Raw genomic sequence first — 26,592 nt, 5'->3', positions numbered from 1 at the left:
GATGGCTAGGGCCGGGTGTCCTCAGAATTCCCAGCCAGATGATTTCCAGGATTAGTGCTATAAGTCTTCATTCATGGTTCCATGCTTTCCAGGATTGGGTATGAAATGGTAAACCCAAAGTGCTTGAAAAAGATGACACTGATGCAAACTGAGTCTCTGCATTTATCTTAGCCACTTTAGTCTCTATGACAAGTGATCTTTTTCCCAAGAAGGATGAGCAACTGAATTTTTCCAGTAGCCAATTTCCCAGGGAAGGAACCCCAAGGGGTGGAGGCATGAGGGTTGGGTCCTCTTGGGATCTAATGTTTCCAATCTGAATGGTTGGAGACATTCATATGGATTGGGCCGGGTCAGGTAGGCTAGTGGAAGGTTGGAGGAATTAAGCAAGGCTTATTGGAAAGCTGCATCTCCCTCTGGGAATGAAAAAAGGCCTCTTTCCCTTTTGAAAGTGTTAGTTATTCTAACAGCCAAGGAAAAGAAATCTGTAATGAATTTTGTAATAAATTCCAGGAATTGCTAAATATATGTAATGAACCATGTGGGCTCTTACTGTAGGACCATGAACACTTGAAGCGCAATGCAGAAGTCTTGGCTGTACAGAATACAACCCAGAAATTCCTCCATTTTCTTGAACATGTACTTTTCAGCATTGGCCTGCAGGTGGGGCTGTAGCCCACAGAGGGACTACATGTTCTACAGTATGGCAAGGGACTGATTGGATGTTAGATCCAGATAAGTAATTAGGATATTGCCCAAGTAGATCTTGCCTCCTTGATTCCAGATGTGATTCATTCAGCACAAGAAGATGACTAAGGCACTGCACAGTCCAAATGACACCATAATCTGACAGAGTGAGCCTCTCCCATTGTTTTCAAAGCTTTTGGACCAGTACACGGAAGTATCTACAACCTCCTCCATGTCCAGGTAGGTGATAAGAGAAAAACTGCCTTCTGGATAAGCCCCAATGAACTGCCCATGTGAAGTTGCTAGTGCCTTTGAAGAAAGGACATCTATCTATGAGTAAAGTGGCCAATTCTCTGATAATGCTCCTTCCTAGGCTCAAAACAGCAGGTTAGCATCCCCACTCCACCTCCTGCCACGTCGTCCACCTCCGCTAAAGCTTGTGAAAAGTACTGTTGCCCATAACTGGCTGGGCAGGAAGGCAAACATATTTGGAGTAGGGTCACAAATTCATTCACTCTGCCCTTAGATGTGCAAAGAAAATGCAGCTTCTTTATTTCCCTGTGATACATCTGCTCATCCACAGAGAACTAAGAAAAAGAACCCTACATTTATCCCATTCAGTTAAATTTAGTTCAGTTCAATAATTCAGATAAGCCCTTTATGTGAATTCTCTTTCATTTAAGTAAAATGGTAAATCTTTCAAATTTTCTCTTCATCTCTTTGTGTCCTTCAAGACAGCATCTGTGTGTATTGGGGTCTATAAACGTTTAGATGACCCATAGCAGCAGAGATGAGATCATCTGGATCTTCACTGGTGAATAGTGGAGTGGTTGGATTTTCTGTTCCTTGGACTGGTGACCACTAAAGTATAGTTTTTCTAGTGTAGCTTTTCTCTCTCTCTCTCTCCTTTTTTAAGATTTTATTTATTTATTTATTTGTCAGAGAGAGGAGAGAGCACAAGCAGGGGGAGCAGCAGGCAGAGGGAGAAGCAGGCTTCCCGCTGAGCACGGAGCCCGATGCGGGACTCAATCCCAGGACCCTGGGATCATGACCTGAACCAAAGGCAGACGCTTAATGACTGAGCCACCCAGATGTCCCTCTGGTGTGGCTTTCTGAGATGAAGTACTACCTATCTCTGAAATCTGTAGTTCTGGCCTTCTCAAAGTTCATATTCAGCTACCTTTTTGTTTTGACCAGAGTCCTCCAAAGTACTTCTGTGCTCTCAAAACACATGGAACTTGCTGGGTCACTTGTACACCAGGTCATGTGGGCCCAGGAGGGAGCTCAAGCTCATCTATTAACTCACCTCCCACTACACCTCCTCACTGTCATTCCTAGCCAAGACTCTGACCTTTGACCTTGCTTCTGCTCTGTCTTCCTTATTCCATAATCCTTTAGAACTGGAAGAAGCAGTCTTTAGATAATTCATTCGTCCATGTAATATTTCCCTTGTAGGTTATAGAAATGAGACTCGTGGCTTAGCTTCCATAGTTAGAAAGGATATCTTCTCTACACTTAAGAAAAAACACTGTGGTTTGAGTTCCCCTATCTAGTTCTAGATATGCCTTAAATCTGAAAGCCTAGTTTTAAGTCTTGATGTAGAGTCAGTACAAAATATAACCAAAGTCTCAAAGGTCAGAAATTACTTTGTTCTATAGCTACACACTGTCCAGTATGGTAGCCAGTAGCCCCATATGGTTAACTTTACATTTAAAATAATTAAAATTAATTAAAATTTAGAAATACAGGTCCTCATACTAGCCACACTTCAAGTTCTCAGTAGCCACATGTGGCTAGTGGCCACCATATTGGACAGCAAGAATACAGAATACTAATGTCATTGTTAATGTAATGAAAGTTCTATTGGATGGCTATTCTAGAGTCGAACCCACTTCCCTTTCCTGAAGCACTAAGATACTTCATGGAGAAGGAAGCTTCCCATAACGTAAGTTTTGCAGGATATGGCACTACATCTAAAAAAATATTTTTAAATAATTACTCCTAATAGTTGTTGCCCAGGACTCCTAAGAGGTTGGGTTAGTCAATAAGTCCCACCTACTTCTCCAAGAGTCAGTGATGTTCTCTGTCTCTCCTAAGGAGAGGGTACATAGTTTGTGGAGCTTAGTGCAAATTCAAAATTTTTAAATTTTATTCAAAGTTATTTTAAAATGTCAAGATAGTAGTAACAGAGTATTAATGCAGTTGCTGACTTTTCTGAGTGAGGGGCCAGTATAACTGCATAGGTCTCGCACCTACGAAGCTGGCTTTGTTCAAGATAATTGTACCTAAAAAAGAAATCAAGGCAGCCCTGTGGGCTCACTGGGGAATTTGCTCATGAGTGGCAGTGCCAGAGACCACAGCTGGGCCAGTGCTGGCCACACTCAGATGTTAATTCAGACAGCTGCCCAGGGAATGCCTGTAACTGGAGGGAGCCACCTAGCCAAAAAGAAGAGACAGGAAATAAGGGCCCCAACATGTGGTATTGGAAAGCCCAATGCTTGAAGGTCTTGGCATGTCAACTGCTTCCAGCTGGGTATGTTTCCAACCAAACCAGGGCCATGTGCAGCCAGGAAGGATGAGATTTGTCATGACCGTCATTTTAGAAGCTACTGGAGGACAGGGGAAAGGCCACACACCCAGAAACTTCAGCTTTCCTGCTTGGACAGCTGATGTATGGTATCCAGGAACTTGTGCACAGGGGAGGTCTTCCCTGCCTCAGTCTGAGAGACAAGGGGATTTGAGGAAAGGCCAGAACAACAGTCACTCAAAACTTCAAAATGAATCATCAATGCCAAGGAATAAGATGGAAAAAAAAAAATCTACTTGTAAGTTGGCTAAGCAGAAGCTGAGGAAAACAGACAAAAACTAAAAGATCTGAGGTGGAAGGTGAGACTTAGAACCTGTAAACATTCTGTAAGATAAGTAAATTAACTCCCATAGCTTCTTAGAGTGTAGCAGATTGGTACCTACAGGGAAATGCTGGTTAAAATTCAATAAAAAATAATTTTTTAACAAACAGCTGAGCTCAAAAGGAAAAGAAAAAGGTCTCAGAATAAAAAGAGAAAAGAAAACCATAGTGGTTTCAGTGTGAGTTGACCCTCTGATTCACTTGATGGTCTAAATAGTTCTTGTTCAAGGTTTTCTTCAGGTGTCCTTGTCTGTCATATTGATCCCCCACCTTGGGCAAAGACCTGGCCCTGAGCCCAGCCCAGGCTCTTGGCCACCCTCTCTGTTCAAGTTTAGAAGCTGAATAAAGGATCTCCCTGAGCTTCCTGAAACACAGATTCTGGGGACCCAAGTAATGTCCTTGAATGAAGACCCCTGAAGTATGAAAAGAGTAGAAAAGTCCAGTCACTCAGCCTGGGAAAGCAGTAGGAAAGCTTGCGGTTTTAATTTCTCACATGGGACTTTTAAATTTTTATCCTAACCCTAGGCAGATAGCAAAGTTCTAGTAGAGAGGAAAGAGGAAAATACATTTTAAAACTAGATCAACCTAGGGGCGTCAGTTAAGCGACCAATTCTTGGTTTTGGCTCAGGTCATGATCTCGGGGTCATGAGATGAGCCCTGCATTGGGCTCTGCACTCAGTGTGGAGTTGGCTTGAGATTCTCTCCGTTTCCCCCTGCCCTCCCCCTCTGCCCTTTCTCCCATGCAAATGTTCTCTCAACCTTTCTAATAAATAAATAAATAAATAAAATCTTAAAAAAAAAAAAACTAGATCAACCTAATAGAAAGTAGAAAAGAAAAAAATCAAAATTAAAGAATGGTAAATAGAAAACAACATAATGAAGTCCAAACAGGTCAATAATCAAAGTATATAAATATTAATATACTGACCTTGCCTACTAAGAGACAGAGATTTTCATAAGGACTTTTAAAAATTCAACCATGTACTGCTTATTAAGAGACACACCTGAAACATTATGATGGAGAGATCATTATGTAAGTGATAACATGTACTAAAAATTTAATAAAAATTAAACAAATATAATAATATCAATATCAATTTTTTAACTTTAAGCCAAAAGGAGGGTTATTATATGAAGATACAAGGATAAACAGAATAATTCACATTGAAGAAATAGTCATTTGGAACCTCAAACGTATTTTTGTGGGGGGGGGGTATATGTGTGTGTAAATCAAAAATCATAGTTGTAGAAGACATAAACAACATAAGTAATCCTACACCCAAAATTCAAAATACACATTATTTCTAGCACACATGAAACATTTATAAAAATTTACTATAATATGTCAAAAAGCAAATTCCAAATGAATACTAATGACCCAGAATCATATAAAACATGTTCTCTGATAACAATGAGATAAAATTAGAAATCAATATAATAGTTACACTGCCCTTTTCATGTTAGAAGCTTCTAAATATAGGGCACCTGGGTGGCTCAGCTGTTTTAAGCTCAGGTCATGATCTCAGGGTCCTGGAATCGAGACCCACACTGGGCTCCCTGCTCAGCGGGGAGTCTGCTTCTCCCTCTCCCTGAACCCCTCCCCCCTGCTCCTTCTCTCTCACTCTCTCTTTCTCTCTCTCTCAAATGAATAAATAAAATCTGTTAAAAAAGAAGTTTCTACCTAATTATTAAGTAGGGGAGAAAAATTAATGAAAATTACCAAATGCCCAGATAATGAAAACACTAGTACCAAAATGTGTGGTATGCAATTTAAGCAATATTTAATAGGAAATTTAGAGCTTTAAATGCATATAAGAGAAGAGAAGGAAGCATATACCTCAAAAGCTAATTAGAACAGAGAATGCAAAAGAAAAGAAATAATAACAAAAGGAAGAGAAAGAGATGAAAGTGGAGAAATCAATAAGGAATCAATAGACCCAAAAGCCAGTTCTTTCTGAAGACTAATAAAATAGGCAAACCTGGCAAAATCGATTGACAGAAAAAGTGAAAAAGTGGGGGAAAAAAGGGACATGACTACAAATAGTCAAAGTTTTTAAAGACCCTAGAAAATACAATGAATATCATTACACAAATAAATTTGACAATTTAATGAAATGGACAGTTCTTTAGAGATATAAAAAATCAGTAAAATTGACTTGAAAAAGAAATGGCAATCTTCATATTTATTTATACCCATTAAATAAATTGAATCTGTAATTTTAAAAAATTGTACCCATTAAGTATGTCTCCTCAGGCAAGAGAAACAAAAGCAAAAATTAACTATTGAAATTATTCCAAAATAAAAAGCTTTTGCACAGCTAAGGAAACCATCAGCAAAACAAAAGAGCAACCTACTAAATGGGAGAAGATATTTGCAAATGATATAGCTGATAAGGAGTTAATATCCAAAACATATGAAGAACTTATACAACTCAACACCAAAAAAACAATCTAATTAAAAATGGGCAGAGGACCTGAATAGACATTTCTCCAAAGAAGACACAAAGATGGTCAACAGATAAATGAAAAGATGCTTGACATCACTCATTATCAGAGAAATGCAAATCAAAGCCACAATGAGATATCACCTCATACCTGTCAGAATGGCTGAAATCCAAAACACAAGAAACAACAAGTATTAGTGAGGACATGGAGAAAAAGGAAACCTCCTGCACTGTTGGTGGGAATGCAATTTGGTGCAACCACTGTGGAAAACAGTATGGGGGTTCCTCAAGACATTAAAAATAGAAATATCATATGATCCAGTAATTCTACTACTGGGTATTTACCCAAGGAAAATGAAAATATTAATTCAAAAAGATATATGAATCCCTGTACTCCTGGAAGCATCATTTACAATAGCCAAGATATGGAAGCAAGCCAAGTATCCATTGACAAATGGCTAAAGATGGGGCATAAAAATACAATGGAATGCTACTCAGCTATAAAGAAGAATGAAATCATGCCACTTGCAACAACATGGAAGGACCTAGAGGGTAATATGCTAAGTGAAGTAAGACAGATATGATTTCACTTACATGTGGAATATAAAAAAACAAAACAAAGGAATAAACAAACAAAAGCAGAAACAGACCCATATACAAAGAGAATACAATGAATACAATACAAAGAGAACAAACTGATGGTTGCCAGAGGGGAGCGGAGGTAGGAGGATGGGCAAAATGAATGAGGGGGATTGGGAGGTATAGGTTTCCAGTTATGGAATGAATAAGTCACCAGGATGAAAGGTACAGCATATGGGATATAGTCACTGGTATTATAATAGTGTTGTATGGTAACAGACAGTAGCTACATGGGGTGAGCATAGCATAACATATAAATTTGTTGAATCACTATATTGTACACCTGAAACTAATATAACATTTTATGTCAACTATACTTCAATTAAAAAAAAAAAAACTGTACCCATTAAAAAAAGCACCATGCTAACCAAATACTTACCCCCATAGGTGAGTTTAACCAAATCTTCAAAATTTATTTCCTGTATTAGACAGTCTTTTTCAATGAAGAGATAGAAGAGATCCTTGCTTCATTTTATAAGTATACTTTTGATACCCAAACTGCACAAAGACAATATGAAAAAATAAAGTATTTAGTTATTCTTACTTTTGAACACATGCATAAATATTTTAAAATATTACCTAACTGGGTGCTGGGTGGCTCAGTTGGTTAAGCGACTGCCTTCAGCTCAGGTCATGATCCTAGGGTCCTGGGATCGAGTCCCGCATCGGGCTCCCTGCTCTGCGGGGAGCCTGCTTCTCCCTTTCCCACTCCCCCTGCTTGTGTTCCCTCTCTCGCTGTGTCTCTCTCTGTCAAATAAATAAATAAAATCTTTAAAAAAAAAAATATTACCTAACTGAATTAAGTAATGCATTTATAACACATCATAATAGACAAGGTACAAAGCAAATATAATAAGATGTTAATTGTAGACTCTGAGTGGTTGATGTATGGGTGTTCACTGTGCAGGCTTACTTTTCTCATTTAAAATTTTTCATTTGAAAACCTTAGGAAAAGTAAGAAATAAAATCTTTGTACATCTGTAACCTCTAAAAGTGTATCAGGACAGAATCCCAAGGATGACTAAAAATCTATCAATGTAATTCATCTCATTAGTACAAATGAGAAATTTATAAAAGTACAATTTATGGGGGGCGCCTGGGTGGCTCAGTTGGTTAAGCGACTGCCTTCGGCCCAGGTCATGATCCTTGAGTCCCGGGATCGAGTCCCACATTGGGCTCCCTGCTCGGCGGGGAGTCTGCTTCTCCCTCTGACCCTCTTCCCTCTCATGCTCTCTGTCTCTCATTCTCTCTCTCGCAAATAAATACAATCTTAAAAAAAAAAAAAGTACAATTTATGGGGGTACCTGGGTGGCTCAGTAAGTTAAGCGTCTGATTCTTAGTTTCTGCTCAGGTCAGGATCTCAGGCTCATGAGATCGAGCCCCACCCCCCATCCCCAGTCAGGCTCGGACTCAGCATGGAGTCAGCTTGGGATTCTCTCTCTCTCCATCTGCCCCTCCCCCCACTCACGTTCTCTCTCTCTCTCTCTCTCAAATAAATATGTAAAATATTTTTTTTTAAAGTGTAATTTATGGAAAAAAGAAAAACTACTGGCAAACTGGGAATGGACTACAACCTCATCATCCTGATGAAGAGTGTTGTAGGCTTGGGCGTGGCTATTAGTGGCAGAAAACTCCAAACTATATAGAATTTTACTTCTCTCTCATATAAAAGACTAGTTAGGTGGCCCAGAGGCAAGTTCCTTCTATCATATTATGTTTTGTGTGATCTTTATTCCTAAGATTACTTCAGGTCCAATATATTGCTCCAACTCCAGTCATCACATCTGCATTCCAGGCCGCAGGAAGTAGAAAAGGGGAAAGTGGTTATGTTTCCCCTTTAGGATACACTGAAATTTGCACGTATGACTTGCATTTACATCCCCATGGCGGAAACTAGTTATGTGCCCTCACGTAGTCGAAGATGGCTGGGAAATACAGGCATTTTCTTGGCAGACATGTCTTCAGATAAAATTTAAAGATTTTGGGGTGCCTGGGTGCCTCAGTCAGTTAAATGTCTGACTCTTGATTTCAGTTCAGGTCATGATCTCAGGGTCGTGAGACTGAGCCTTGGAGCCAGCTTAAGGGTCTTTCTTTCCCTCTCTCTTTGCTCCTCTCACCCCTAAAAAAATTAAAGATTCTACTTAGGGAAAAGGAGAGAACCAATTCTTGGGGGGAGGAAGGGCACCCAGCAGTCTCTTCCACATGTATCTATCAGAAACCTCTAGAAAACATGACAGTGGTAAAACATTACACATGTGCTCTCTAGAGTCAGGAACAAGTCAAGAGTTCCTGTTATCACAGTTTCTCTCTCTCTTTTTTTATTTTTATTTTTATTTTTATTTATTTGACAGAGAGAGAAAGCTGGGGAGGGGCAGAGGGAGAAGCAGGCTCTCTGCTGAGTAGGGAGCCCGATGTGGGGCTCGATCCCAGGACCCTGGGATCATGACCTGACCCAAAGGTAGAAGCTTAACAACTGAGCCACCCAGGTGCCCCTCATAACTTCTTGTAGTGAGTCCTAGCCAGTGTGATACTTAAAAAGAAGGAGGAGGAGGAGGAGGAGAGGAGGGGTAGGAGGGGAGGAAGAGGAGGAGGAAAGAAAGAAAGAAAATTTTTCTTATTTGCAGACCATGGGATTATTTACATAGAAATTGCATAGGGAGAAAGAAAGAGAGAGAGGATGAAAGCAAGAAAAGGAAGGAAGGAAGGAAGGAAGGAAGGAAGGAAGGAAGAAAGGAAGGAAGGAAGGAAGGAAGGAAGAAAGGAAGAAAGAAAGAAAGAAAGAAAGAAAGAAAGAAAGAAAGAAAGAAAGAAAGAAAGAAAGAAAGAAAGAAAGAAAAAGAAAGAAAAGCAAGCAAGCACAAACGAACTTTAAAACATGGTTGGTGTAAATGTGCATTGTTAAAAACCACACTGGAGGATAATGTTGCAATATTAAATGAGGTTGGTATGCACATACCCTATGACTTAGAATTCTCCTTGTGGATATATATCCTAAAAAATTCACATACATGTCCCCAGAGAGACATGAAAGAGGATGTTTATTGTGGCATTATATTTAACAGCAAAAACGTGAAAATAAACTGAGTGTTTAAAAACACGATTGTGGATAAACTGTGGTGCCAGAGTCACACAATGAAATACTAAATAGGTATGTACTAAATATATAACAACCAGGCAGGAAGGATACATGCTAATTTTGGGATACTGATTACCTTTGGGCAGAGAGCAACAGAACTGGGCAGTGGGGGCTGTGGTTAAAATGTATCCATATTGTTAAAACAAAAAACTCTAAAGCCATTATGGCAAGATGTCAACATCAGTTAAATCTGTTAAAAACAATGAGCCTGACCATATGTACAGACTGATAAGGAATGATTTCCAAGGCATACTGTTAAGGACAAAAGTAAGCTGTGGAAGAATGTGACATGCAGACTACCATTTGTGTAAAAGGGGGATCAGCTTGTGTTGAATATTTCTGAATGACACAAAATAAACGGACAATGATGATCTCTAAAGGGGAAGGAGGCTGAGGACTGGGGCCAGCAGTGGAAAAGAGACCAACTTTGTGTACCTTTTTCTACTATTCGGCTGCTTTTAGCTCTTGCATTTGTTTTCTCAAAAGTAAAATATTAAAGCAAAAAACATCTTTAATTAAAATTATTTCTACCCCAACAATGCATTTAGAGCCAAAATTACTCTTTTGAGCAATATTTTGCATAAAAATATAAGTGTATCCTTATGTTTGCCATCTTCCCAAATGACTGATTTTTCCAAAGAGTTCTTGATAATAAGTTCCTTATGATCAGTCACACAGAAATATACACCCTGCCCGCTGCATCTGCCTTAACTGTGCATCTATTTATATGGTATGACGGATACTTTCCCTAATAGATCTTACCATTTCCCCTGCTAAGGAATTGAGTGCTGACTAAATGGTTGATGACACATGGGAGTTATTCCTACATTTTCCACACACAGTAAGACAAATCAATGCAATGCCCTTTCTGCTGGTAGAAGCACTAACAGCTTTGGGGCATTGTCAGAAGGGGTGGGGGGCATACAATGAATCCACAGTTCTGGACTTTTCTTTGAGAGGCAGCCTGAGGCAATTTGAGAGCAAAAGCAGGATTTGGAGTTCCTAACCTCACACGTTTTATTTCTGTGAGCTAATTTACAATCAAGAGAGCTCCCATGCTGTCAGATCTAGAACTCAACTACTTCAAACAGTAAACTTCCCTCTTATATTTTGCTTTGAGTTTCTTAAGCATGAGTTTGTTTAAAAGCTGATTACCTGAGTAGAGTAGTGATTTTCAAACCTTTTATCGTAGGACCACTTTAGGAAACAAAACTGATCCTCACTGCCTTCTCTTTCCCGAAGCTAGACCCTCTGGGCCCCATGCCCCAGCTGGTGGAAAGTGCAAGATTCTGGTTTATACCACTTTACAGGTATCGGGGAGGCAGGAGAGAGACTCAGGGTAATAGGGGAAAAGAGGAAAGAGGCTCATAGTCATCTCTTTTTTATGTCTTTCATTTCACAACTTCTTCCTTCCCATGCCTGCTGGTGTGCTCCCTCGCCTCGTTTCAGAGCCAAAAGGCAGGTCAACTTCACTGCTTCTTATCCAAGTTGGCAGAGGTTGGTGGCAGCAGGGTGGTAACTCTGCCCGATGTTCTCAAGCTACACTTGGGACATGTCCAACAGCAAAGTCACTCAGTAAACAGTTCTCTGTATTCTCTTTTCCTTGAGTTGGCTGGAATATCTAGGACCTAGTACCACCCACTCTTTAATTCAAGACAAGCCCACAGACCAGAAACTTCACAGATCACCCTATCTTAAAGCTGTCTTTTTCGAGGTACAAAATGCCATCCCCCAAATCATTGATATGTTACATTATTTCAATTCCAAGCCCTATCGATGTCCTTTTCAAGGCTTGGTTTTTCTATTTTTAGGAATATTTCCTGTACATCATTCATTCAATATTCAAGAACCTTACTAAATGTCTACTTTGTGCCTAGTTTTGTACTGGGGTTGAGTAGGGGTAAGGGAGATGAACAGATACTGCGTGTAACCGTTCCTTATTTTAAGAAGCTTACAAAATGACTGGAAAGAGAGAAGTCAATATGAAACAAATAAAGAATAACTCAAGACAAAAGATCTTTTTTTTTCTTTTTAAAGATTTTATTTATTTATTTGAGAGAGAGAGAGAGAAACAGCATGAGAGGGGATAGGGTCAGAGGGAGAAGCAGGCTCCCCGCCGAGCCGGGAGCCCGATGGGGGACTCGATCCCAGGACTCCGGGATCATGACCTGAGCCGAAGGCAGACGCTTAACCAACCGAGCCACCCAGGCGCCCAAGACAAAAGATCTTTAAACACCAAAAGCAAGGAATAAATATAAGAGACCTGGAGAGATTAGGAAAAGCTTTAAGAAAGATGTTGGGCTGGAGCTGGGTTTTTAAGGAGGCGTGGAAGGTTGGGGAGGGTTTTCTAGGTGTGAAATAATAGTGAAGACCACAGAGGCTGGTCTCAGCAGAGCAGACTGTGGGACTGACAGAGCCGTCTAATAAAGCAACTCTGAAACCCGGTAAACAGGTAAATAAGCAAACAAAACCAAGGGGCAAAGATAGATTAATAAGTTGGGAAGAATTAGTTATTTGGCTACATATAGACTCCTAGAGATCAAAGGGACCTCATGAATTATGTCATCCACCTTCTGCCTTCATTTTACAGATGAGAACATGGGATTAGAGAGGTGAAGTGATTTCATCATATCAGGTAACAAATTAGTGCCAGAGCGGAAATTCAACTCCAGAGCTTCTGACTCCCAACACATCACACTCTGCTTCAAACCATCAGACTATTATGCTCAGATGACCCCAGGCCAATTGGGACCAGTGACATACTAACAGTAACAATGTAGGTTTCAAAAGGGAGGATTGTAGGAGGGATAAAGCTCATTTTCTACGCAGATACTTGGGATATTTCTAAATTTTTCTTTTCTTGAATTGTAGTACTTATTGCCTCATGTTTCACCTCCTTTGCTTCACATTCAAAGTCTTCCACAACATGGCGTTTCCAGGCTTTCTGACTTTATTTCCCAACACTTTTCACTCTATGGCCTCTACTCTAGCCAGATATGACCATCCACAGTCCCCAGCTTTCGCCTGGCTCATTCTCCCCTCTGGGGCACTGCTCCTGTCATTTCCCCTCTAAGAATTTGTTCCCTTTTCAACATTGACATAAAAACCTGGGGTTCAGTTAGGATCTTCAGCTACTTCAAGTCTTCTCTACACTCCTACTTAGTTCAATGCAACCCAGCTCATTTCAGTAAAATTTTATGGAGGACCTGCTGTGTGCCAGGAACTCTTACTAGGCACTCAGGATTCCAGACTAAGTAAGAGATGGGTGCTGCCCACTAGAAGGAGAATGCAGGCAGATGTTAAAAGCAAATCATCACCACCCAGAATCATAAAAAAAAAAGTACAAAAGACAGAGACAGCACAATCAACAGGATTGAAAGAGAGGAGACCTCATTGAGAGAGTGATGTCTGAGCTAGGTAAATGGATGAGTGGGAGTTTATCAAGGGCTAAATTGGGGGAAAGGGAAGGAAAAGACTGGTCTATGCAGACTACATGTGGAAATACACAGCATTTGGTAAATTTTGTTTTGTTTTGTTTACTAAACCAGCTTTGGATTTGGTACCAGGATTTGGTTTGCTTTCAAAATAATGTGCAAATAGATGAGCAAGGGGAGATAAGGCAAGAGAGTTCTCAGGGGCTTCTCACCAGGCTACAGAGGCTGGATTGATCCTGTCCGTGATAAAGAGCTACTGAAGACATTTTAAGTGTCAAGTGTTAGGCTGTGTGGTTCAGAGGAATCTTGGCTCTACCATATATTCAAGTAATCAAGTAAAGCTAAATGAAGGAAAGTTCTGGAAACAGACTCTGAAGAATGGGTAAAATTTCAACAGACTGAAATGGAGGGGAAGTTATTACACCATTAGTGGAAACAGCAAAGCTGCCATTTAATTGTGACCTTATTGTTCTAAGTATGTTAATTTTTTCTCCTGAGACATATTACCTAAATTCTTCAAGGACAGGGATTATTTCCCAAGTTTCCTTTTAATAGCTCCAAGTACCTAACACATCTCTGGATATACAGTGGGTGTTTGGTCAATTATCAATGACCTTTGGGATGTGGCAAAAAAAAGAAGGAGAAAGAAGAAGGAGAAGGAGAAGGAGAAGGAGAAGAAGAAGAAGAAGATTCTTAAGAAAGAGAGAAGAAAACCCCTCATATTTGTTCATGACAGAAGCTTGTGTTTATTCCTAAATCTGTTGCTAGGAATGAAAATTCATAAGGTTTTATAAATCCATAATTTGAAATGAAGATGGTGTGTATAATTGGAAGCTTATGGTTGTCTAATAAAGGACAGAAGATACCAATTAAAGCCAAAATTCCATCTCTAAGCAGCCTTTCTCACTGTGTGGGCATCCCAACTGCTAAGTTTGTTTAATAGATCAAATTAAATGGATGACTGTTTTTGAAGGGCATCTTAGGGACTTGGGACTTAGCTCTCCTTTGGTGCATGTGTCCCTAAGCTCACTACTGACAGAAATATTCAGTTTTATTATCGGAAAGCCAAACCACTTTTAGATATTGAGGAGAGTGATAATATGATATAAACACTTTGTGAAGGACTATATATACATGCTATTTATTTCTTCTTTAAGAAAAAAAAAAAGGGCCATAGTTTCCCCAATTCTCTTTGTTTGTTCCAAATCTTATCAGGCTCTGAAAAATACCTGTCAAAAAAATTTATTTAGGTATAAAGTAATTTTTGTTCCATAAAAATAAATGTTTTTATGTGTTCAACAGTGCTCATATTGCATTACATATGTTATTTTTAACTCATAAGTGGTAAGATGCTGTCATGCGGGGATGATATTCAAAATAGTTAACAATGGTACAGCATATACACCAGTCATTGAGAATGGACCCCTGAGCAATCTGGATGGATGCCAGCTGGTTCTCTAGACCTGCATATACAGGCTCCATCTCAGCCCTGGCGTAGTAGACTTTTAAGCTACTTTTGTCCATACATTTCCCTTTTGATAATAGTCACACATTTTCCTTTGGAGGACTGCCTTACCCAATTCCAAGTGATCTTGAAGGCAATGGCCATAATGGGACTCCACTTTCCCTTGGCCACAAGGCTGGGACATGTGATCCAGATTTAGCCAGTCAAAATATCCTGTTCTTTCACCACAGTAATTAATTGAGAAATGGGTACATGACCCAGTTTAGGCCAAGTAGAGTCCTTCCCAGAACTGTTCCCCTGGACTTAACTGGGATGATTTCCCCTACTTTGGAAACTGCTAAACTTGAAGGAATTGAACATAAGGCAAATGGAGGCTACACTGCCTTCAGAGAGGAGAAATCCTACTGAACAACAAAGCCAAGAAATAAATGATCCTGAGAGAGGATTAGAGAGAGAAAGTCCTGACAACATTATTTGAACCTCTGGAACCAGCCATGCCTACAGCCAGGTGCAATCTCCTGGACTTCCTTTTAACTCAAAGAAATATGTTCTCTTTATCTACCTTTCTCTTTTCTCTTTCTTTCCTTCTTTCTTTTCTTTTGCTTAAACTAAATTGAATTGAATTTCTTTCCCTTGCATTCAAATAAGTACTGATTAATAATTATGCCCACATAACATAATTCTATATAATTTCCATTACACAACGCTGATGAAATCTTGAACTTAATTGAAAACTCTGCTTTTTATTAGATTGTCCTAAGGCTCCAAACCAATACATTATGCAACTAGGAAGCATCATGGGTCCTTAATCAGGGGAATAACAAAATAAAGATGGTGCTTTAGAAAAGTTTGCCTGCCAGAGATGTGTGGAAATAATCAAAACAACATATGCTCATACATGTATTCGGATATATATTTTTTTTTCCTTAATTTTCAAACATGTCAGGTACCATTTCTTTTTATGTTAGCATAACTGAAAAGAACTGTTATTGCCCATACCTTAAGAATTCTTAGAAATTATTATACACTCTGCTTTTTATTTTTTGGGACACTGAATCACAGATTTACATCATTTACTTATCCTACAAGCAGATATTAGGAAGTTGCTATGTGCAAGTTACTGTTAGAGGCTCTAGGGATAAAAAGATGAATTAGACAATTTCTCTGCCCTCCAGAAATTCACATTCTGTGAGAGATGCAGAAGTGTAAATAGATAAATAGTGTAATAGTTGGCAGGACTGGAACCCTTCCTTCTGCTGGAGGTCTCCTCTTCACTGGCATTATTAGCTGAGAGCTGTATGCAGGGAGTAGAGTAGTTCCACACAGCTCCATAAAACAGCTCGTGAGTATCCAGGCCAAGCAGCTCACTAAATCATGTAGCCCTGGGTTTTCTTGCATTTCAGGCACAACTCAGATTCCTTTGGTCTTTTTTTATGTAAAGAACTTTCTGACAGGAAAAATAAAGAGGTATACTATGGTTGTTGAATGTGGTCTTAACTCTTTTTGCAAGGCCAGATAGGATATTTAGGAAGTCACTTTGGTTGATTTATACTGCAAATTGTAAATTAAATTTAAATTTTCAAAAGTGGGACGCCTGGGTGGCTCAGTCGGTTGGGCGACTGCCTTGGGCTCAGGTCATGATCCCAGGGTCCTGGGATCGAGCCCCGCATCGGGCTCCCTGCTCCTTGGGAGCCTGCTTCTCCCTCTGCCTCTGTCTCTCTCTCTCTCTCTCTCTGTCTCTCATGAATAAATAAATAAAATCTTTAAAAAAATAAATAAATAAATAAATTTTCAAAAGTTTATGAGCAAAATTATTGAGAGCACAGCAAGGGGACCCACTGAATTTACATTTTCAATCATTATCAAGCCTCTGTTCATTTGGAGCCACTCCCGCCTTAAAGATGCAAAGCAGTCAGACCTTTAGAGTGGATTCTGTTACAAGAAATTCCTCCAGGCTGTCTCATTTTCCTCAATTCCTCATTGGAATTTCACAATAACTTAACACATAGCTGGAATTCACTACAAATTCCTAGGAGCTAGAAGACAAAAAGACATAATTTATTTTACCTTTTTTTCTTATTCTAGTTCCTGTATCTTTCTGTGAGTGTTGTTTGCTTTAGTGGATGGTTGGTGTGTTTGAAAAGGAGAAAAAAAAAATAAGTCTTCATTCCTTTTCCCTTTCTATTTTAACTGGTTCTTTAATTTTCCATGTAGACTTTCAAACTAAATAGAGTCTAAAAAGGCCTGGTTTTTACTTCCAAAGTAACTCTTAAAAGGGGGGAAATATTTATTGTGTTAGATTTCTTAGAAAGGATTTAGCACCTGACTTCTAAATTAAATGATTTGGGAACTTGAAAGCTCTTTAGAAATTACCTAGTCCGTGTTGGGAAAACTGGACAGCTGCATGCAAAAGAATGAAACTGCACCACTTTCTTACATGATGCACAAAAATAAACTCAAAATGGCTTAAAGACTTAAATATAAGACCTAAAACAATGAAACGCCTGGAAGAAAACATAAGCAGTAAGCTCTTTGACATTGGTGTTAGCAATATATTTTTGGATATGTCTCCTCAGGCAAGGGTAACAAAGCAAAAATAAACAAATGGAACTACATCAAACTAAAAAGCTTTGAACAGCAAAGGAAACCATCAACAAGACAAAAAGACAGCCTACTGAACGGGAGAAGATACTTGGAAATGATATATCCAATAAGGGATTGATACTGATACAACTCAATACCCCCAAAACCCAAATAATCTGATTAAAACATGGGCAGAGGACCTGAACAGACATTTGTTAAATTACTTGCTTAATTCACAGAGCTAGTAGTGATCACAGCCAAAACTAGAACCCAGATCTCAACAAGGTTGTCAACGTTGTTGGAAAATTCCCCACCCATTTCTCATAATAGCTATTACAAATCTTCACAACTGTTTTCATGAATCTTATACAACTACCTCTCCATCACTCTGGTCCCTACTTTAGAGAAAACTAAAAGCTACCAAGCATGACTCCAGTTTCCACTTTTAAACTTTCTCATATTTCATCTCAAAGGAACATTATCATTACTCTTCAAGGGGAAATCCTGCCATTTGTTACCTGTATCACATTGAGTCCCAGCTTTTCTGAGATCCTATTTTGTTAATTATTTCTTCTGACATATATGGGAATCCTTTCTCCATTCACTCCTTTTTAGCACATAAATATGCTCAAGGACTTGCATTTCTAATGATGTTATGTCCCATTCTAGACCCATTCTTTCTTTCCTTTTCATCATAACCAAGCACATTTTAAGAAACTGCTCTTAAACTGTTCCTACATTCTCACTTCTTACTCCTTCAACTTCGAATAGAAGACTTTTGACACTATCATTCAAATAAAAGTGTTTGGGCAAAGACCATCTATGCGTTTAAGGACATTTCAATTTCCTCCTTTTGAGAACTCGCTTCTCTTTTGACCACCTTATTCCCATCTTAACACTGGGTTTTTAAGTTTTTATCTTTCCCTTCATTCATTCCTTAATTACTGATGCTTCCTAACATTCTGTTCTCAGACCCTTTCTTTCTCATTTTGTACTTTCTTTGGACAAGTCCCATTTATATCCATGCCCAGCTCTGACACACAAATTTGTATAATGTAAAAAATATTTCTCTTAAGTTTTCAATGTTAACCAAAAGTAATTTTATTAGAGTATTATTTACTTACCTAAATATAAGTATAAATTCCTTATGCTTATAGCTCTTAACAAGCTTACAACCAAATCTTTATAAAATAAATTGAAATAAAGCTAAAAATCTAAAACACTCCTAAGATGAAATAAACATCAATTTATGTGGATTGTTATATTTTTTTCTTGAAACTAACTAAATTGCCAACTCAGAATGTGAATATGGGGCTGGCTGCTAATAACATGGGTTCTTTTTAATTTTTTTTTAAAGATTTTTATTTATTTACTTGAGAGAGAGACAGAATGAGAGAGAGGGAGAGAAAGAGAGTGCAAGCAGGGGGAGGAGCAGAGGGAGACGGACAAGCAGACTCTGTGCTGAGCACAGAGCCTGACGGGGGGCTTGATCCCAAGACCCCGAGATCATGACCTGAACCAAAACCAAGAGTCAGATGCTTAACCAACTGAGCCACCCAGGTGCCCCAGTTCTTTTTAATTTAAATAGAACTGTGTACCATGAGATGATTCAGTTCTCCCACCACTGTTCTCTATTCACACTATGAAACCTTCATTCACATGAGTGAGCACACAATGATACCATTTCATCTTCACTTGACCTGATTGCATCATGTACATAGTAAGCCAGGCTCTGTGATACTTGGCACAAGCAAGATTATAAACATAAATACAAATGCAGACACTGAAGTAAGTTGGCAGTACTATTAATAAAGTGGTCATCCAGATGATCCAGATTATTGTTGAAATGAAAGCATGAATATAAGCATTACTATAAAAATCTACTTAGCAAACACATAAACCTCTGAAAATATATTTGATGGATCCTAGGGTTCTGGCATCTATAGGGTATCTATAGTCCAAAACCCTCTCCTGAGCCTCTGCCCTGTATATGCAACTGCCTACTGAAAATTTCTCTACCTATATGACCTATAATCACCTCAGATACAACATGTCCAAACTGAACTTATCCTTCCCCACGCACACACCCACCTTAACCTGTATTCCCAATCTTAGTTAATGACATCATCATCTACTCAGTTACTTAAACCAAAAACTCATATTAGTTTCCTTCCTCTGTCTTACCTCCTACATTCAATTGTTACAGATACTACTTCCTAAACTTCCTTCAAATCAATGGTCATTTTTCTTTTGACCCAGAAATCCTACTCAAAAATATCCCAAGGATATAATCAAAATATTAATAAAGCAACAAAGAGGAAAGATGTTCACTTCAATATTATACTTAATAAAAAAAACTAATGAAGAAATAAAAAAGAAAATTAGCATGACAATTTAAGAGTAGGGGAAAGATTAAGCTAAATATGTTAGGGGTTATCTTTATTCAGAAATAACATAATATTCTAGCTCTTGGCAGACTACCTATCAAGTTTCTTTTTAAATGCCCAGTGCAAAACACCTTAAAAATGCTAGTTAAATTTAAAACAATTTTTTACACCCATGATTGATTTATTGATTTATCAAGAATGTAAGAGAGATCCTCAGAAGCCAAAATAAAGAACAAGAAGAAGGGGATCATAAATCCAAAGAGATATAAGAGATCTGAAGCCAGCTGTTGTCTTGGGTATATGTCAATTTTTGGTGGCCTAGAATTTTAAAAGGCATTGAGCATGACAAACAAGAGACAATGTAAGCCCAAGGAAAGCAGGATATTATATTGGACTTTGCATATAGCAAGGAATCCCAAAAAGCCATATCCTCAGTGAGTAAACTAGAAAACAATCTGTCCCCCACTCCTGGTTTCAGGTCGGGTTGTAATCTCAGGGTTGTGGGATTGAGCCCTGTGTAAGGCTCCATGCTCAGCTCGGAGTCTGTTTAGGATTCTCTCTTCCTCTTTCCCTCCCTCCCCCCTCCCTCCCTTCTTCTCTCCCACTCTCTCTCTCAAATAAATAAATCTTAAAAGAATAACTAATACAGCTAATAAACTAATTCAACAAGTTACAGGGTATAAGATTAACACTTAAAAATCAGTTTTGTTGCTATATAACGGCAGTAAACAATCCAAAAAGGAAATTAAGGAAACTAAGCAAATTCCATTTACAATATCATCCAAAAAAACAAAAATAGCTCAGAATACACTTAACCAAGGAGATGAAAGACTTGTACACTGTTAAGTATAAAAAATTGCTGAAAAGAAATTAAAGAGCTAAATAAATGGAAAGATACTCTGTGTTCAATTATTGAAAAATAATATTGTTATATGGCAATACTACCCAGAGTGGTCTACAGATTCACTGAAATTCCAAAGGCCTTTTTTTGCAAAAACAGAAAGCCAATCCTCAAATTCATGTGGAACTACAAGGGACTCTGAATAGCCAAAACAATCTTGAAAAAGAACAAAGATGGAGGCCTCATTCTTACTGGTCAGAAACTTATTACAAAGCTACAGTAATCAAAGCAAGGTTGTACTGGCATGAGAATAGACTGATAGAACAACAGAATGAAATTAAGAATCCAGAAATAAACCTATATATCTGTGGCCAACTGATTTTTCAACAAGAGTATCAACACTATTCAATTGAGAAAGAACAGTCTTTTCAATGAATGGTTACTGGGACAAATGGATATCTATATATAAAAGAATGAAATTGGACTTCTGCCTCACAGCACATAGAAAAAATTAACTCAAAATGGATCAAAGACCTAAATGTAAGAACTAAAACTATAAAGCTCTTAGAAGAAAACAAAGGGGTAAATCTTCATGTACTCACACAATGGATTCTTAGATGTGCCATTAAAAGTATGAGCAACAGAAGAAAAAATAGATGAACTTGACTTCATCAAAATTAAAAACTTTTGTACATCAAAGAACATTATTAAGTAAGTAAAAAGATAACCTCAGGATGGAAAAATATTTTCAAATTATATCTGGTAAGAATACAGTGTCTCGAATATATAAAGAACTCTTATAACTGAAAAACAAAAAGAAAAAAACTAATTTAAAAGTGCACAAAGGACTTGAATAGAAATTTCTGTTAAAAAGAATATACAAGGGGCTCCTTGGTGGCTCAGTCATTAAGTGTCTGCCTTCGGCTCAGGTCATGATCCTAGGGTCTTAGGATCAAGCCCCACATTGGGCTCCCTGCTCAGCAGGAAGCTTGCTTCTCCCTCTCCCACTCCCCCTGCTTGTGTTCCCTCTCTTGCTGTCTCTCTCTCTGTCAAATAAATAAATAAAATTTTTTTTAAATATAAATAAATAAAAAGAATATACAAATGGTAAACAAGCACATGAAAAAGTGCTCTACATCATTAGTCACTAGGGAAATGCAAATCAAAACCACAATGAGATACCACTTCACACCCACTAGAATAACTATAACAATAAAACAAAAACAGAAAGTAACAAGTATCGATGAGGAGGAAGAGAAATTGGAATTCTTATATATTGCTAGTGGGAATGTAAAATGGTACAGCCACTGTGGAAATACTTCAGCAGGTCCTGAAAAGTTAAACATTTAATTACCATATGACTCAGCAATTCCAGTCTTATGTATAAATCCAAAAGAATTGAAAACAGGGACTCAAACAGATACTTGTACACTGATGCCAATATTCATTACAGCATTATTCATAATAGTCAAAAGGTGGAAACAGTCCAAATGTCCATCAACAGATGAATGGATAAACAAAATATGGTATATATATTACTCAGCCATAAAAATGAATGAAGTAATGATACATGCTACAATACTGTTGGACTTCAAAACATTATGCTAAATGGAAGAAGCCAGACACAAAATGTCATATAGTGCATGATCCCATTTTTATGAAATATCTATAATAGGTAAATTCATAGAGACAGAAAGCAGATTGGTGGTTCCAAACCTAGAAGGATAGAGAAATGGAGAGTGACTGCTCAATGGGCATAGGGTTTTCTTTTGGGGTGATGAAAATGTTTTGGAATTAGATAAAGGTGGTAGTAATACAACGTTGTGACTGTACTAAATGCCATTGAATTGTACACTCTAAAATGGTTAATTTTACATTATGAGTTTGAATTTTAAAAAGTATAAATTCATACATACTCATATAGAAATAGAGAAAGCAAAATGTGACAAAATGGTAACAGTTTGTGAATCTAAATAAAAGATGTATGGATGTTTGTTGAATTACTCTATATAGGAGTCTCTTCTCAAAATAAAATATTGGAAAAACTTGTACAAAATAACTTAGCTTCAAAATATAGAATGCAAAAATTGACAAAATCACAAGGAGAAATTGGCAAATCTACCAACAAAGTGAGAGATTTTAATAAACTCTCTAAATAATAAAGTAAACAGATTAAAAAATTAGTAAAGATAAAGAATATTTGAACAAGTTTGATTTAATAGACATGTAAAAAACATTGCATCCAACGTCTGCAAAAATATAACCTTTTAAATACATATGAAGTATTTATGAATATTGTGTATTAGGAGATAAAGCAAGTCTCAACAAATTCTGATGAATCAGTATCATACAGAACACATCCTGACTACAAAGCTAGTATTCATAAACTAATAACAAAAAATATATTTTTAAAAATCGACATTAAAAATTTTCAAAATGCATTTCTAAATTATTCATGGAATAAGGAAAAATATGATGAAAGAAAAGATGGAACTAAATGATAACAAAACATTACACATCGGGGTGCCTGGGTGGCTCAGTCATTAAGCATCTGCCTCCAGCTCAGGTCATGGTCCCAGGGTCCTGGGATCGAGCCCACATTGGGCTCCCTGCTCCGTGAGAAGCCTGCTTCTCCCTCTCCCATTCACCCTGCTTGTGTTCCCTCTTTGGCTGTGTCTCTCTGTCAAAGAAATAAATCAAATCTTTAAAAACAAACAAACAAACAAAAAAACAGGACACATCAAAACTTGCAGTACTAGAGGAAATATCTTAGAAAATATCTTAGAAAAGCCATCTTAGAAAAAAGAAAAGCTGAAAATTAATGATATTAGTTGAAAACATTGAAACAGGGGCGCCTGGGTGGCTCAGTTGGTTAAGCGACTGCCTTCGGCTCAGGTCATGATCCCGGAGTCCCGGGATCGAGTCCCGCATCGGGCTCCCTGCTCAGCAGGGAGTCTGCTTCTCCCTCTGACCCTCCTCCCTCTCATGCTCTCTGTCTCTCATTCTCTCTCTCGCAAATAAATAAAATCTTAAAAAAAAAAAAAAAAAAAAAAAAAATTAAAAAAAAAAAGAAAACATTGAAACATTATAAAAAGAGCAAGAGAATAAAGATATTCAAAGTGAGAATAGAAATTAATGAAATAGAAAACAAATATACACAAAAGAACATCAATAAAGGAAAAGATTGCTTTTGAAAACAATTTTCAAAAAACAAAAAAATTGTCAAACCTCTGGCAAGATTAATCAGAAAAAAGGGAGACACAAGTTAAAGAACTATAAATATAAGGGACTATAACTACATATAAATTAAAAACATAAGAATATTAAGAAAATATTTATGCAATAAGTTTGAGCAAAGAGGACAAGTTCTTAGAAATCAAACTCAAGAAAAAAATAGAAAAAATGAAATACAAATAGAAAACTCCAAATGATCTTACAACCAATACAGAAATTAAATATCTTGAGTATCTTAAATCTTTTCAGAGATAGACAGCATGCACACACACACACACACACACACACACACACACACCCCAGCAAGTTCTACTGGGAAGAGCTAATTTCAATTTTAATCAAACTTTTCCAGAGAATACAAAGAAAGTAAGCACTCCCCAACTTAATTTATTATAATAGCATAATTTTGATGCCAAATTCAAGCAAAGGTATTATGAGGAAGAAAGTTTCATGGCAGTCTCACTCATATAGATGCAACAATCATAAATAAAGTATTAGTAATTCAGGGGTGCCTGGCTGGCTCAGTTGGTAGAGCATGCAATTCCTGATCTGAGGGTTGTGGGTTTGAGTGTAGAGATTGCTTAAAAATAAAATCTTTAAATAAATTTAAAAAATAAATATTAGCAACATAAACTGGAATCATTTTTTTAAAAAGATTTTATTTATTTGAGAGAGAGAGAGAGAGCATAGAGGAAGAAGGAGAGGGACAAGCAAACTCCCTGCTGAGTGTGGAGCCTGACGTGGGGCTCAATCCCAGGACCCCGAGATCATGACCTGAGCCAAAGGCAGATGCCTAACTGTCTGAGCTACCCAGGCACCTCTAGAATCATTTTTTAAAAGATTTTATTAATTTATTTGAGAGGAAAAGAGAGAGTAAGAGCAGGGGGTGAGGGCAGAGGGAGAAGGAGAAGCAGACTCCCAGCTGAACAGGGAGCCCAACCTGGGGCTTATTCCCAGGACCCTGGGATCATGACCCAAGTCGAAGGCAGATGCTTAACTGACTGAGCCACCCAGGTGCCCGTAGAATCATTTTTAAAAAGCAATTCATCACAAATAAATCAGCTCTCCAGTCTAAACAGCCTTGATTTGTAGTTGTTTGCTTATTTCCATGGTGTAAATACTATAGTCTAAGCTAATTTCAAGCTGCCAGTGTGACTTCACTGAATTCAGAATTGGGGAGAGATGCTAACAATCAGTTTTCACAAATCACTATGAGCTAGCTCCTATATACCATTTATATGACTCATGTACCATGACAATGAATACCAATAGATAAAGATAATCAGGCTGGGATAACTGGCTATGCAAATTTTTTAAATTACATTGAATCTCCACCTCATACCAAACAAAATCAATTCCAGATGGATTATGGACTTAAATATTAAATGCAAACTTAAACATATTTAGAATATAGGAGAACATTTTTCTGAACTTGAAGTCAAATTATTTCTATAGGACATAAAATCACTGACAATAATGGGAAAGATTTATGTTTTATTATTAAAATGATTAAGTTTTGTTCATCAAAATACACAAGCAAGAGAGTACAAAAACTCACCACTGGGTAAAGTGTGAAAATTCTCATTTGGAGGAAATTTTTTCCCCATACGAGTACACTTGGATACCATTGTCTTCTGCCTCCCTAGGGTCCTTGCCCTAATGACTCTTATGTGGTTTTTTTTTAAGATTTTATTTATTTATTTGACAGAGAGAGACACAGTGAGAGAGGAACACAAGCAGGGGGAGTGGGAGAGGGAGAAGCAGGCCTCCCACTGAGCAGGGAGCCCAATGAGGGGCTCGATCCCAGGACCCTGGGACCATGGCCTGAGCTGAAGGCAGACGCCTAACGACTGAGCCACCCAGGCGCCCCTCTTCCTTATGTTTTGTAGCTTAAGTCTCTCTGTTGGCTTTTTTCCAAAACACTCCCCTATCTCTCTTCTTAACAGCCAAGCCTATTGAAAGATTAATATACACTTACCCTCTCCACTTACTCACTTCTCAACCCACTTCTTAATTCAGCATTTCCTTCTCATACACTGATACACTTCTCATACATACAATACACTGATTTCTTCTAGAGCATTTAGGAAAATATTAAGGAAAGAATTAAAATTGCCAGTAATCCTAATACCCAAAGATAATAATTATTATTAACATATTAGGATTTTTTTCCTGGCTCTTCACTGTGAGAACCTGGTGATTTCCTGGATGTAAACCCCACAAAAGTGGAGGGTGGCTAAGACTGTGGCCCCCAGGAATTTCTCAGTCATGCTACTCTACAGTCAACCTCCCACAATTCGTCAAAGTTATTATCCAAGCATTATTACAAGTCTATAACTACAAGGTCATTTTCTCTGGGATTCCTCAAAGGTCTTATAAGTTATTCTTTACTATTTTCTTGAAAATACATCTACCAAGGAGGGAAAAAAGGTGGCAGAGGAGTAGGGGACCCTATTCCAACCAGTCCCCGAATTGAGCTGGATATCTACCAGACCACTCTGAACACCCACGAAATCAGCCTGAGATGTAAAAAGATAGATCTGGATCTCTACAAACAGAATATCGCAGGAGGTTGGTTTTGAGGTATGAAGCAGGGAGCTGTGATTCCGCAGGCAGATAATGGAAGATAAACGGCAGGGGGAGGGAGTCATGGGGACCCTACACTGCCGGTGAGTGATAGCCTCCCGCACTGGGGACAGGGCACAGATTCGCAGGCCAGTAGCGATGGGGAAAGGACTTTAGGACAGCCCCTCGGACTGAAACCCAGAGCAGCGGGGCCGCATGTGTGAACTAGGGGCAGCTGGCGGTTTTAGAAGCACAAAGGGCAGAGATGTGCC

General features: G+C 38.2%; 1 protein-coding gene across 5 annotated transcripts in view; it reads right to left on the bottom strand.

Annotated features, from left to right (window-relative positions):
• ZNF280D (zinc finger protein 280D) overlaps positions 1–26,592 on the bottom strand; it is a 303,349-nt gene that overhangs the window by 232,861 nt on the left and 43,896 nt on the right. For 4 of the 5 annotated variants that reach the window (XM_054513529.2, XM_054513531.2, XM_045900008.3 and 1 more), the window contains exon 2: positions 7,055–7,173. The exons of the other annotated variant lie outside the window; for it this stretch is intronic. The gene's annotated coding sequence lies outside the window, so the exon portion shown is untranslated. The remainder of the gene's footprint in view (positions 1–7,054; positions 7,174–26,592) is intronic. 5 annotated transcript variants of the gene reach the window in all.

This window comes from Mirounga angustirostris, unplaced genomic scaffold, assembly GCF_029215605.1.
Source record: "Mirounga angustirostris isolate CCGP_5_RB_7025 unplaced genomic scaffold, mMirAng1.0.hap1 SCAF_9, whole genome shotgun sequence".
Taxonomy (NCBI): Eukaryota; Metazoa; Chordata; class Mammalia; order Carnivora; family Phocidae; genus Mirounga; species Mirounga angustirostris.
The sequence above is the reverse complement of the archived record's forward strand: the minus strand, read 5'-3'. Positions and strand labels throughout refer to the sequence as shown.